The 15842-nt window shown below is 36.7% G+C and overlaps 1 long non-coding RNA gene across 1 annotated transcript; it reads left to right on the top strand.

The window, feature by feature from the left end:
- Window positions 1–405: 405 nt before the first annotated feature.
- On the top strand, window positions 406–13507 carry LOC126195065 (uncharacterized). Its single transcript, XR_007538551.1, has 2 exons — window positions 406–1130; window positions 12886–13507. It is a non-coding gene; the product is annotated as an uncharacterized LOC126195065 (long non-coding RNA).
- Window positions 13508–15842: the final 2335 nt, after the last annotated feature.

Raw genomic sequence — 15842 nt, 5'->3', positions numbered from 1 at the left:
ATGTGACACACACTAAAGAGGTGAATTCTCTGATTTTGTGCCCATTTTTCCAATGACATGGGAAATTCTGAGCAACTGTTAAGATGGCTGTAAACTTTGGTATTTAAATGCTCTTAAAATTTGTGGCTGTTAGCAGCAATGAACAGAGAAAACATGTTTTTTATGCTTGACATTTTGTCTTAAGTCACTGTATTTATTGAGCATATAAGAAGTTATTTTTCCCATGGTAAACTTTGAACATTAATTGAAAAGTATTTAGGATATAGTAATGTTGGAAACCATCAAAAAATTGCTCACAAGTTTATTGCTGTATGAGAGTTACAGTAGTAGAGTGCAATATGATGTTAAGTATATATGAAGTTGCCCAATACTTAAAATTAAGGCAGCTTGGAGACAATTTAGAATAATTGGTTGGTCATCAGTACAGTGATGTGTGTGGCTTTCCATTCATGTGTAAATTTCAGTTAGTCCTGAGAATTCTACGGAAGTCACCTCAGCAACATGTGATAAATTTCTCATCAAAGATCACACATTCCCATACTGCATCAGATGGCAACTGCTCCCAGTTAAGATGAGATACACAAATGCATCATCTGTAAGGTAATCAGAAAAAAAAAATGCTTACACAGAATGAAATACTTCTACTGGCCAATTCAGTTCTGTGTGTGTTGGTCTGTATTTGTAATCATTATTTGCAATACTGTGCAAGTAGGTAGTGTGTGGGAGTGAAAATTTGAATATGTTGTAAGGTAGATGTTTGAAAGATTTATTGCATTTTGGCTCTCATTACATAGTTTGTGACTCAGTTGATACAAAACACAATGTTTTGCTGAGGTTGTGTGTTAACTTCAGTTGGTAATGTGTACCTTATTGTGAGAATTTATGCGTCCATTCTGTAAAAATGAGTTTCCAATAACATGTGCATTGTGTGATTCTGCAGATTGATTTTTATCAAGCAGAGAAAGGGTTTTGTTTGCATACAGTTTTAATGCAGTGTCTGTACTAAATTCCAGTTTGGATAACAGCACTGAACACAACATTACTCACTTTGAGTGAAGCTGCTCAGAGACTGAAGTGTCTAAAGAAGATTAGTAGATCTGGAGGTATGGCAGCAATAGTTAACATGGCAGGTAGGCACAAAACTTACACATGAATTTCCAGTTCGAAAGAAATAATGTATGTTGGAGATTGTGATTACTGATATTTGCATTACTTAAATTTTATTTCTATTACATCTGCAATTAGTTGATAATTCGATGTCACCTGATAGAATTGTGTTGGTTGACACTAGATACGTGGGATGAACAAAAAGGGTGGCAAATAATGCTTTTAACATTAAAGAAATTGTTCTTCTCATCTGTACAGAGCGCATTATTGAAAGAGATTGAAGTTTGTGTATTAGAAATGGTGTTTTTAATGAAGTTTCTTTTGTTCACATGTTCCGAATGCATGTTTAATTTCAATTTCTTGTTGGTTTGTAATGTTTTAAAATGGTAAGAAGTTACAGTGGGGGCACAAAATTCCTGGGAAGGATGCAGTGTGTGGGTGTCCAGTTTGAAGTCCATGACCATATTTTCCTGCAAATACATAATGTGGCAGCAGTTCTTTCATTTTGAATTACGTCCTGGGGGGGCTTTTATTGTGACAGTTTCACATATAGATCTTAATAAATTAACGAGTAATGTGCTTCATTCATTCGTGTAAGGAGAAGTGTGTTCATGTAGACAGCCTCTTTTGTTCAGGTGTTTAGGTTTCATGAGTACCTGTGCAGTATGAATAATGGAAACGAGTGCAAATAAAACATGAAACTTGGTACCTGTCATGCTATCTATGTATGTGTGAGAAATATGTGGAGGGAGCCACAGAGCTACTCCACTCCTGGCAGAAAGCATCAAATAAATGACATTGATTTTAATTTATAACCATCAGCATCCCATGCCCACAGTGTCTGTCATGTTATAGGTCTTAAAAATGGGCCATCACAAGTTATTAGCATCAGTGTTGAGATTTATTGACCTTTGCCGCCCTCCTCTCCCCAAAATCTAAATTCTCTAAATGAATATTATTTTTGCACATGGATAATCCAGTGACTTATGGGGATGTAAGACTGAGTGACATTGGGGAAGAGAGCATAGCATCCACACGTACACCCCCCCCCTCCCCCAAAGTATATAATCTCCCTTATCTGTCCGCATTACAGCACGCACTTTCTTCTAATTTACTTTTCTTTGAGCCATGATTGGTTTAGTCTCGTGCTCTCTTGAAATTATCACACTGTAGCCTTAAACAATGTTCATTTTGTGTAAATGTGTGTTGCTCTTTCTGCAAAGTAACTATTAATGTGTGGCAGAGTTGATATGATGGCTAATTTGTTATCAAATAGTAATTTTGCTTTTAGTGGTAGATGGGTGAGGAAGGTATCCATCAATTGGTAGACTGACAGTGTGTAGATTGTTTTTAGCTCATTGTTTAATGTAAATGCAAGTTTCCTAATCTTTGATGCTATGCAGAGCATATATTGCTGTTTGTGGGAAGGAATCGGGTAATTACATTTTGTCAGAAACGAACTTGAAAGGCATTAAAGTTGAACAAGGGTGTAAAAAAAAAACTGCTTTAAAGTTTGGAATGAAAGAGAAGTAATCTTCCGCAAGTTGGTCACAGACTGATCTTTCATTGAGAAGAAACAAGCTTTAGTAAGAGGAAAGATGCAGTTAATAATTTTCATTCTTTGAGATGTAACATGTGTGACATTTCGCTTGAAATGCCTGTAATCGTTCTCACTGCTTTCTTGCTAAATAAATACAGTTGTTGCAGCAGATAGTTGCCCCGTAGAATTTTTGTGTAAGTGAGAATTAAAGAAAGTGTAATAGGAAGACCGAAGCTGTTCCTTAGTGACACAGGGTTTTAATTTATGTAGTAAGTAGATCACTTGTAATACTTAAATGCATAGCTGCTATGTGTATCCCATTTTGGCTCCAATGAGTATCCAGTAATGTGACAGATCAGTGTTAACCAGTAATTTAGTTTATGAAGAAAAGTTTCAATGCAGCTTTTATTTCCTATTAATTTTTGTGTAGCCACTGTGCAGAAATTTCAGTCATTGTCAGTGCTTTTCTTTTCACTTCGTCTATATTGGAATTGGTCATTACAAAGGTTGCATCATCTGCATATATCATTGACTTTTTGGGCAGTACTAGATTGTTCTTCCATCTATTTTAGAAAAAGAGAAGGGATCCAGCACGAAACCTTGTGGCACTGCTGTAGTAACAGGTAGGGCGTTTGATCTGCACTTCTTAGGGTGACAACTAGCCTCCTATCTAACAGATTAAGATTTATCCTTGATACCACACTTCACAAATTTCGATACTGGAATATCATATTATGGGGAGTCAAATGCTTTTCTCAGATCATTGAGCCTAGCACAGGTAAAAGAATGACTTTCAAAATATTGCAGAACATCTGAAATGATAGGTTTAACAGCTTTGGTTGTGGGTAGGCCAACCTTAAAGCCACACAGTGAAGAAGTGGTTAACTTATTGTCCTCACAGTAGTTGCATAGTTGCTCTTTCATACAGCATTGATATCGTGGGAATAGGTGATACTGGCCTGTAATTTTCAGGACTTCTGATCTCTTTCGTTGTATATAGGGACACAAGTTGTGGATTATACCTTTAAGGAGTGTTCGGAACAACTAGTCATTCTTGTTGGTGTGTGTATTACATAATGGATAGGTATTTGTCTTCATGATCTTCGATACTGTTTCTAGGAAGTAATGTGTGAGCCTTGTGCAGAAATAGAATCTATAATGGAAACCAGAGTTCTAAGAAAACATGCAACAGTATTCTTTAGGGTGGTGCCAACACTCTGTATGGCACTTTCCCATCATTTTGCACTAAGAAACCTTACAGTTGTATCCCATATCAGCTGCTTGTCTGTTGTCACTTTGTGTAGTTAATTCAGCAATGGATCCATATGAAGTAGAACTAGAAGGAAGTGGAAGCTTCCGCAAGAGGCATTTGATGAATTTTCTGATGGAGAGGAAATGGACTGTTGTTAAATTCTCTCTCATCAAGAGACAACCTAGAATCACAAGTAAGTACAGCAGCTGATTTAACATGCGCGGGTTCTTTGTTGGAAAGGATAAAGTTTTGCAAATGGATGAAAAACTGTTCTAGTCGCATCATTGGAATTCAAAGTGTAGATTTTGTAAGGCATCTCCCTGGTGCGAAAGCTTTCACAAAAGCTGCAAAACAACTGATGTGTACTGCTTCTTGCTGCTATTTACAAATGACTTAATCATTCAACTGATCAAACATTGCATCAAATTTCACAAGACACTGTGATTCCAAATCAGCCAATGGAATCTCTTCTGGATCTGTTGATATTTGTAGGGCATTCCTGAGCTGCACACGAAAACCTGGAAATGGTTTTTAGCATTGCAATATTTCACAGAAGAAAATGTTTGTGGTGCTTTCATTTCTTGTTATGCTGTTTGAGATTCGATAATATTAGATACAGACCAAAGCCTACAGAACTTGATCACCTAATTGCTTTCAGAGAAGTGTTAATACTTATACACAGTTTGACAGACATAATTCATACTGTTTCTTAGTATGCGATGGTGGGTGAATAACTGCTTGCATTTAAAGGCAAATGCGTTTCCATCAGTATGTACTAAGCAAGTCTGCAAAATAGGAATTGAAGAGTACATTATATACTTAGGGCATGGAAATCTTATTCTGGAGGGAAAAAAAGGGTCACTTCACATTGTCAAACTCGTCTAGAGAGACAGTAAATAAACTTGTGCAGAAGCTCCTAGAAAGAATTAAGAGGGAGCTACTTCTCGAGTTTCTTCACATGAGAGGTAGAATTTTTTGGTCCAGAAAGGATAGTACCATAGTTTCGTAGCTGAAGAAACGGGAAGAAAATTATCCACCTTTCATTGTGATATTGTCATTGAAACTAATACTATGGATGAGGAGAAACCAGAAATTATAACATGGCACAATAAGACCAGAAAATGAGTAGACACAACAGATGAAATGTTCTCTACGTATTCAACGTCTAGGAAAACCAGATGCTAACCACTTGCCTGTTTCTCCAAATGATTGACATCATTAACACCTTCATTATATATGCAAGTATAACAATGAGAGAATTTCCCAAAGAATGTTTTTATGTGAAATGGGAAAAACTTTAGTAAACCCAGTAGTGCGCAAGAGAGCAGCCACTCATACCCTGCCTAAACATGTTGGGGGGGGGGGGGGGGAGAGAGAGAGAGAGAGAGAGAGAGAGAGAGAGAGAGAGAGAGAGAGATGCTACAATGGTGGAAAACAGGTGGCAACAGTATAGCACCTTCACTTCAGATACTAAAGCTAAAAGTTAAATCACGGTGTATCTGATGTTTAAAGCCCATGAAGATTGTATGTGGAAAGTGTTACCCGTTGCAGCCAGTGACAGTAACTGAACTCATAAAACATGTTGTTAGTGATATGTGTAGTGATTTAACTCTCTAGTATAGAATGAAGAATACCAGAATATAATAATTTTACAAAAGGTTGTAATAAAATGAGAAATATTGTATGTGCCGAAAAATATAAAAAAATACTCACATGGTGAGGTAGCATTCTGAAGAAGCATTTATTCAGTAAACTTTACAGCTAAATCGTTAGGTTGCTTGTGTTTGGAATATCAGCAGAACACACGCGCACGCACACACACACACACACACACACACACACACACACACACACACAGTCTGACAAAAAATTGAAGTGCTCAGAAGATGCGGTCGGATGTCGATGTAACTTCATAAACGTGTGTGCCATCGACAGGCATGTAAATTATTACAGTTGCAGCTCTCCGACTGGTAGAACAGCTACCAGAGTACGCCAATGTTGTCCGTGTTTAGTGTTGTCAGACCTGTCAGGGATGTGAACAGCACCAGATGTCACTGTGAACGACACAGGAGGTGCTGTGTACTCACATGAGAAAGTATTATCAGCACCTTAGAGTTTGAAAGCGGCCTCATTCTGGGTTGCCATTTAGCTGACAAGTTGAATTGTATATACCCAGGTTTGTGGGCATTCGGATATGACAGGGGCCTGTTGTTCGACAGTATGGTAACTTTAGGGCAGGCATATTTGTTGCTCCGATTGATCCAGTCTGACCACTGCAAGGAAGGATTGCCATACTGTACACCAGGTAGACGGTAACCCTGTCATATGGGTACCTGCAGCCTAAGAACAAGTACTAGATTCATGCAACATTCAGTTTCAACTCACACTATTTGTTGGAGACTAGCAACAGCTGAACTAGCAAAGTAACTTTCCATGTGTAGGCTTCTGATAACACACCAACAGAAACGGCTGTTTGGAGTGATGCTGCGAATGGGAAGCGTGGATCGAATTGCATTCAGTGAAGAATGGCAGTTCTTCAATGCCGCAGATGACCATAATTGGTGAGTATGGTGGCAGCATAGGGAGAGATATCCCATTCTTCCAATGTTTCAGAGAGGCACAGTCGTGTTACTCATAGCTTCATGGTCTGGGAATCATCAGACATGTCTTAAGGTTACAGCTGGTAGTCATTGAGACAACACCGATGACACAAAGGTACTTCAAGCATTTTGCATCTTCATGTGTTACCTGTCTTGCTGCAGTATGTGGTACCATTTTCCAACAGCATAATGTTCTTTCATACACAGCTCGTGTGATATGAGGTACTCCCATGAGCAGCAAGTTCCCTGATCCATCCCGTATACAACGTGTGGGACCAGCTCAGATGTCAAATACATCCCAGTGTCAGTATCCAGAGTGTCAAGGACCAGTTCGAACAGTAATTTCGTAGCCTCCTTCCGTTCCTGGTGCTTCACTTTGTGGTCGCGTGTGCGTGTGTGTTCTCATACTGACAGTAGAGCTTCAAGTGCATGCTTTACTTCAATAGTTTTAATGAGTTTGATTTGATAGGCACTCACATACGTTTTTAATGACCAGATAATAAGGTTCTACGTTGGTGCGTTTTGTATTGCAGCATAATAATGATACTTCTGATAAATATTGTGGCTGAAGATCATCACTAACTTAAATAATTCAGTACATAAGCCATTATATTCGTTGTTCGACTTGTAAAAGTAGTTACATATGTTTATTTGCTTCAAAATTAGCTCTTTTTCATTCCAGAACTGTAACTTCAGTAAAATTAAGATAAAAATGGATATGTGCTTAAGTTTGTGCAAATGCATAGTTACAGTGCTTTATTTCAAGCATTGTAATGATAAAAATTTCTGAGTCGTATTTTGATAAATCATTCTATTGTTAAAATGTGTCAAAATAACCCTAGTGGTTGTGAAGGGTTACGCATGTCAGTAAGAGCAGTGTCCTTGCACTCTAGTAATCTCAGTGGAACCTTAAATTGTTAGTATTTCTTCCTATTACATGTAAAGTTTCATAGTATATCATGTTCTTCAGTCTGAATTTGAATATTTTATTTTGAAACTGAAACTGCTGTTACTCGTTTCATAACTGTGCATATTTCTGAAACAACATAAATCACCACTTTCTTATATTTTGCCCCAAAAATGGTTTGCTCCTTCAGCATAAACCATTTGTATTTTGAAAGTACAGATTCTTAAATTAATATCCACCTTGATGTTTTGCAATTCAGAATGTTTAAAAATATTACCAGAGTTGTAGTAAATGTTTTAATTTATAATTTAATTTGGTGGTGTTCTCATTACAAAATATAAAAGTGCAGATAAATCTTGAAGTTTGATAAATTAAGTTGGAAGTGGAAAAATGAGCCACACAGCAAGCTTCATCAATGATGCCTTTGTAGATAGCACAAAAAGTTATACTTCCATTATTTTTATATTTTTTGCCCTGCATGCATTGATGTATTCTTAGATGTGGAGATGTGGTTTGTAACTTTGTGATCTTCTTCCACTTTGTAAGCAGTGCATTGCTATTTAACTCTGATGGCATAACGAACTCTGGTTGATTTTTTTAAAGATATATTTATTCACATACGAGAAACTCGTGCTCCAGTCTAAACTTGCAGAGAGGAACTTCTCTTAAGTTGAGGTTTTTTACATTACATATGTAATATCATGTGTTACTTCATCTTCTTCTTCCCCCTCCCCCTTTCTTGTGTGTGTACTTGTCATGCAATTCTGTTAGTAATTCTGAACATTACTACATTTTAGTTCTGAAAGTTTTAACTGAGTTACATTCTTGCCTCATAAGAATCTGATATTTTTAAATGCGTTGCTCTGCTTTTGATGTATTTAGTTTGTTTGGACGTGTTGTGATGCATATTCAAGACTTTCCCATATTACTACACATATGTTAAATGAAGCTATGTCAAAGGTAGGTAGATAGTTGCTATTCCATATCTACATGGGTTGGTGTGCAAACTAACTTCAGTGCATTTGTATGAGCTTTTGTGAATCAATGATACTTACCCATGCAGTCTGTTATAGTTGATTTTTTTAATCAGTACGAGTTGGATCTAGTCTCCACTTATTGTCCTCCTGCTAATACTATTCCACCAACCCAGTTTTGCCCAGTGTGTAACTCTTTAAGACATTTCTAAATTCCTGCTTTCTCTAATGCAATTGTTTGTGCACAAAGTCGTTTTAGTTTTGTAGTATCAGTAGTTATCATCTTTGGTTATGGATTTTGTAATAGTATTTTAGGTTCCATGTGTTGTTACTTTCATGACACTGTTTGCTAGTAACTATATACAGAAAGTTTGCCTGTGCATATGTCATTACCTGCTCTGCAAGGAGGTACAGCATGAAACAGTTGAAATTCACTGGCCATAAATGTGCTAAATAGCTTGTATTTGTAATTGGTTGTGTGTGTTAAATGAGTGATTTTTTAACTACTTTATTGCTCTGCAGTTGTACAGTGTTTCATTAACAAGACCTAAGTGTTATACTACCTCCTAATTTAGCTTCTACATTGGCCATATTACGCTACATGAAATTCACTAGTCTATACTATATTGTTTGTGTTTGACTTATGAAGGGCAAGTGTGAAGCCCCTGTAGGTATAGACATTGCATGAAAGAGGTGTCTTGTTATCAATATTAACAAAATTGAGTTTTTAATTCTTTCTTGCCTACTCTGTAGAGCTTTATCATACGCTTATTGTAGATAATCTGACCTTAATTTAATTTTGACCACTTTGTAAGAGCATTTACGAAACCTTAGGGATTTATTCTCGACGCCAAAACTTGCGAATAGTTCACTTGAGGGTGGGTACAAAACTCCTTCACTAGTGAGTTACAAAGAGACTTACCTTTAGTGACTCCTGGTTGAATAAGCTATGTCAAATGTGCATTTTTTACTCACTTTCTTGTCTATAGTTAGTCTTGGCATGACTCTACCCTAACATGGGTAGACAAATGTCTCACTCACTTAATCCTTTCACACATTGAAGGTGATGAATATGCTGAAGATTTTCATGGAGAATGTTAGAGACCGTCGAGTGATTCATGTCTTCCCTTTTCACTATACTCCCTCTATTATCCAAAGTATGAAAAACCCATTCCTCAAGCTCAGGTGTTCATACATCACATGGATTCCCACCATCTACAATTCTCTTCTCAAATGAGGTTGTCTCTTGCAAGTGTAGGTGGAGTTGTACCAACATTCTTGCATAAGGTAACTTTGAGTGTAGAGTTGACGTGATGCATCTGTTTTCACATTGGATAGTCCACACGTACTGCATATCCGTCATACCAGATGTTTAGTACATTTTTGTAATGTGTTATGATGGAAGTTACTCTAAAACAGAACAAACTACAATCAGACAGAATAAAAAGTGGCATGGTAAACTATAAAGAAGAAAGAGTGAAAATGCACATCTAAAGTAAATCACACAACCAAGAGCCATTACAGGGAATTCTTTCATAACTCCATATTGAATTATTTTCTAATCCAAATTAGTATTAACGTTTTATAGTGATTGTTATTGAGAATGAATTCCTAAAGCTTCTGACACTTTTTATACACATTTCGTTTACATTCAGTGTCCAGTTATCCCAGAAAACATAGTCTGTCCGTAAGTATTTTTCTGGGCGGTTGTATCCATTGCAAAATTGTTATTAGTCCTGCAGTACTGACAAGAAAAGTTTTCTGATGCAATGTTTCCTTAAGTTTTGACTGCTTTGAGCTGCCAGCTATGTGGAATTTAATTGCATCATTTAAGAGGGCTGGTCATTTAATTATGCACACAAGGTGTAGTGGTGTCTTATCTTTCCACAGTATGGAGAAATATTCACTTCTTTGAAGAAGGTAGGCTTTATAATTTTGTTGTGGAATGCTTACCATTTTTGTCTTGGTGGAGTAATTGTTTAACCGGGAAAAAGAGTACATAACTCCCGAAGTGAAAGTGTACGTGCAGCTAAAACTGATTGTTCTTGGAGTAATGTTTTGTGTTTCATTAGTGAAGTTTGAGTTCACTTGAGTGTACCAGTTTCACTTTATTTTATTATGATAAACTTAAGCTTAAACATCAGACATCCTATATTAAATCCCTACAAGATTTTGGTTGTATCTCTCTCTCTCTCTCTCTCTCTCTCTCTCTCTCTCTCTCTCTGTGTGTGTGTGTGTGTGTGTGTGTGTGTGTGTGTGTGTGTGTGTGTGTGTGTGTGTGTGTGTGTGTCAAATTCTCATGGAAATAATCCTGCTGCCACCCCTCACCTTTTTTCTCCTTCTGCACACAGTTTCTTGGTTTAATCCTGTCTGAGTACTACACTGTCATTGTGAGTACTGCTTTCTGAAAATACTGTCAGTGGTGGTCAGTCTGACCCCTAATGCCCACTAGTGGGCATTCTAGCTTTCATATTGGGCGGTAGGGTTTCAAAAACATTTTCATTGGGTCCTCATGAAAGTTTGACCAGTATTTGGTTAGTAATTATTATATGGTTTAACTTGTTGTAACCCTCCTTTATAAATTTTTTAAAAATAAATTTACTTCCCTTATTTTATAAATCACCATTGCTGTTAAACATATTGGCTGTTGGATAATTTTACTGCTAACAGAGATACAAAAGTGGGCCCTAGGTAAAAAAAAGACACTTTGGAGCAACAGATACTCCCAGGGTTGCCATCAGTTGCCAGAAATAACTGACCCTTGTCAGGGAGGTTACATTCACTACACCATAGATGTCTTGTGTAAAATAGCTTTTTGTTGCAGAAGAATAATTGTCTTGCTATCTGCTATTGTTGACGTTCTGTACATTGGGGTAATTCAAATAGTCTTTGGGAGGCTATGATTTTCTGATGCTTCTATTTAACAGTTTCTAAAGAAAGTAAAGTGCATGCATAAGCAATTGTCAATTTTCTTGTTATGTCAATGTCTTGTATTGTTTAGGTACTAAGAAATCTCTGCAACATTTGTGACTTACTAATTTAGTCATTTTACTTAGCTGGGTTGGAAAACACATAAGTTAATAGTTACTTGATTCTGTGTGATCTTTAACTAGTTACCAGCTTTTTAATGGGTTTAATTTTGTTTATTAGTGCTGTTCTTGACTACTTTTTGAAAAATCTTTTTAATCTGTGATATCCAGTTAAGATGTAGAAACTTTGTGCACAAATTTGTTTCCAGTATTTGTGTCAAATGCTTCTGTTGTTTTGGCATTTAGTTATTACTTTCCAGCTTCCTTTCCAATATTATGGTTATAGAGAACAGCTAACAGAATTTGTAGAGCATTTGTCTATTAATGAATTTCAATTTATGTCTATGCTCACTGATGTCTAACAAATTCTTCATCTCTTGATGCTGACAGCCTTCTCACTTTCTTGCTGTATGTTTGTGTATGTATTATGTTCGAGCTGTAGGAACTGATAAAGTATGGTTACAATGACGACACACTTATTAAGGCATAAGACTTTCCCTTCTCTGTCACTAAGTAATGGAAATGAAAGAAACTATGCATCTACTACCAGTCGTATTAATCAACAAATGACTGTTTGCATACATGCTGTCATGTCCTTTCTTATTCTTGTGTTTTTTAACCAGAAATGACAGGTAACAGTTAAATGCCAGAAAAAGATGTCACGTTTGCATTAGGATCTCCAGGGGACAAAAAAGATAGACTCAGTGATGGAAGTCAGTGAAAATAAATGATTGAAATGGCCTGTTAATAGTAAGTAGTTGCAACTAGCATAGTTTGTTGTAAATGTATGAAATAGGTGAATGTACTAATAGAATGCAGTTCTGTGTACATAAAGTTTTCGTGTGTGTGTGCGTGTGCGCGGAGGGGAGGGTCCATGTGTGAATGTTACCATAAATTACGACTGTGATATACATATTTGTGACCAGATAATCTCCAAAAAGAAATACTTGGATCTCTCAGAATTAATCTCTAATGCTGACAGTGCAGCAGTAAAGCAGGCTATTCGATACAGTTAACAGATGTTGCATGAAACTTCCATGTAGTTGTCATTAATGAGCTTGGGACACTGGAGTGTGAAGTGTTATACTTCTTGGTATAATATTCTTTATAGTTCATAATTTTGTTGCCCACAAACATTTTTAGGATTTGGGGGTAATTGTCACATTATTCTTTTTGATGCACCAGTAATATGATACAGATTGCTCTTTGTTCAGTCTGAAAGCAATTGTCATTGCTAATGTTAATTATCTGTAGAAAAACAATGGTTTCGTTGGGCTTTAAAAATTTTTATTTAAAATTTTTTATCTTAGTGTTCCGTGAATGACAGTTGCAGGGTCAACTATGACAGTTCTCTTTCTGTTAAACATTGTTTTCAGTTTTTAGTAATTGACTATTGTTGTCGTCATTTTACTGTTTTCATTTTCTGTTGGTGAGTTATTGCTTTTTCACATCCTTTTATATTTTTGATTGTAAAAGGTTTCCAGAGGAATTTTTGCTGCCACCAGTTCCTGTAAGCCTGTGCATGGCTGGGTTTTATTGGAGTAATACACATGGGCTGTTGGGCACTTCAGTGTCTTGGCCAAGATAATCAATTGCATATGGGCAGGACTTAATAATTACAGTTACTCAGTATTGTTTTGTGAAAGTGTGTGAAATTCAGTGAATGTGATAGGAACAGTACCATTATCAGTATCCAATAATATCGGTTTTCCATAATATGAAGAACTGAATGGAGCATTGTGCACCCAAATGAACAGTTTCTTCTGACACAACCCATCAGATGTTCATCAGCAACCATTTCGGTGACCACGTAAGTCATATTTTTAAATAATCCCACAGTTCTGGTATTTATTTGTAACTAAGGGGTACCTTCTTAGTTATAATGTGTCGTAGATAAAAGTGCTACATTTTCCTTGGGGTTAGGATCACAGTGGGGGGAAAATGTTAACCATTTCTGTTCTGCTTGTCATACACAAAGATTGTGGGGAGTGAGAGTTCTGAATTTATTTATAATGTTTGCGGTCTTTTGATGTATTGAATTTTTGGCTGTTGAAAATGTATAGCATTGCTGTTCGAAATAAAACTTTTCGATCTTGTAGCTGTTGCGTGATTTATTTGGACTTATTTGATCCTGTTGTTAATTATGTCACTGTGCTTTTCATCTGTACTCATTGTTATTCATATTCATACATTGATATGCCTATTTTGGCAATTGTCCTTCAGGTATATATTGCACATATGATACAGTTTTTCATGTATTCGTGTTCACTCAGTAGTATTACTTCCATTGGTTTAGAGAGAAATGGTTTCTGGCTTTCATATGTTAGAAAATAAATCAGTTTTTTCCTTCTGACCTAGAGTATTCTTAAACATTTGCATTTGTCACCTGATCATTTGCAGATTGTTAGAATCCACTCATAAATACGATTTTTTAAAATTATGTGCGTCCAATGAAGACACTAATGCAAGCAATTAAGTATCTTTGACTCTTGTTGAGGGAATCTTTATTGGCCTTGTCATAAGGGGATGAAAAGGTCTTGGTTTTTGATTTGTTACAAGGAAACCTGTATTTTTACAAGTTTCAATTGTTTCAATTTCAAAGTGTTAGACTACCTTAAATTGAGCCATTAGGTAGATGATGACCAGTCAGTGTGACATAGTCAGCGGTAAGTACTAGAAGAAAATTTTGATATGTCAAAAAGACGAAGATGTTAATTAGCTCTTCCTCACTGTCCATATGAAAAGTTGACAATATGAAACGTCTCTGGTGACACCTGTAAACAAAAATAAGATGCAGTACACCCACAAGCTGTCTGAAATTAAGCGTGGCTTTAATGTAGACCAAAGATACGAGAGCATGCCATGCCATGCCCTCTGAAGAAAGTGAGCAAATGAATATTGTTGCTAGTGACTAAGTGAAGTTGTGCTGAATTTTATTCTCGGGCATGTAGCTAGTTAGTGTCAAGTCCGACAGTCATTGCATATCCCTTTCAGCCCTAATTTTTTTTCCGTTTCAGTTTTATTAACTTCTAGTATTCATTTTAGTTATAGTCTACAGTTAGGTCAGAAAAACACTGTTTTTCAGTACCTTCATAAAAAGACATTCATGATGGTGCACATTAGGGTTTATTTCTAAATTATATGCAGTACACTTCTCGAGTACATAAGATTGTGGTTGACATTAGAACTGTGTATTTATATGTTGTCCATTTATAATTACATACTTTTTATTTACGTGTCTCCTAGGATATAAACGTGAATACGTAATTCATAGGTTAACAATTGTTGAAAAATCATTAGTGAAATGTAGCACACTTAGGTATTACTTGTTTGTGTGTAACTGCAGAAAATACTTTCATTAATTCACGTGTAAACTAGAATATTTAAGTTTAAAAAATAAATTGAAGTAATTGGAAAACAATCATTGAAAAATCATGACTTAAGAGCATGTTACCTCTATCTGTGAAACTGCTTGAAGCAATTCGTGTCAAGGCACACAGTAATTGGTAGCATCCAACCATCTCTCTGTCCTCAGTACAACTTAACATGTTTAGAGAGACGAGGCTCTCATCAGCAGCTTGTGAAACTTAACTCGTGGGTTAAAAAGAAACAAAGGTGCATTCAGATTAAGTAACTGACAAATCAGCCGTTGCAAGTCATGTATATGAAACAGGCCACCTCCTTCAGAAATACTGGGAAATATTACACATGGAAAAGAGGGGGAGGAAATTCGACCTGCTGGAAGAATTTGAGGTGTCTATTCATGAAAAGAAACTGCATGTGAGAAACAGGAAAGAATTTGTAGAATTATTTTAAGGTAGATACATAATCATAATTTTGTAATTGTGTTTGATGAGATAGCTAGAGGCTGGTGATAGTAGACTTAGGAAATTAGGAAAAATAAGCAATCAATATGAACAGCATTATGCTTGAGCCAGTAGCTGCACTCACAGTGATACTATGGACATGTCAGGACACAATTGCCCCTGGACACCGCATAAGGATAAGCTTGACGTACTTGCAACTTTCAACAGATCAGTAAGATATGGCTTGGTGTTGTTCGTGTGTGGGGGGGGGGGGGGTGTTATACTCCATCAAAACAGGCCTTTAAGGCCCAACAGTACTGACCGACCACTATTTCATCCTCAACATCATTGGATGCGGATATGGAGGGGCATATGGTCAATACAACACTCGCCCAGCTGTTAAGTTTTTGTAATCAGAAGTGGTACTTCACAATCAAGTAGCTCTTGGCCTCACAAGAGCTGATTGCACCCGCTTGCCAACAGCACTCGGCAGACCGGTCGGTCACCCATCCAGGTCTATATACCGTATTTACTCGAATCTAAGCCGCACTTTTTTTTCCGGTTTTTGTGATCCAAAAACCGCCCGCGGCTTAGAATTGAGTGCAAAGTAAGCGGAAGTTCTGAAAA

Source organism: Schistocerca nitens, chromosome 7, assembly GCF_023898315.1.
Source record: "Schistocerca nitens isolate TAMUIC-IGC-003100 chromosome 7, iqSchNite1.1, whole genome shotgun sequence".
Classification (NCBI taxonomy): Eukaryota; Metazoa; Arthropoda; class Insecta; order Orthoptera; family Acrididae; genus Schistocerca; species Schistocerca nitens.
This window is presented reverse-complemented; position numbering and strand designations above follow the sequence as displayed.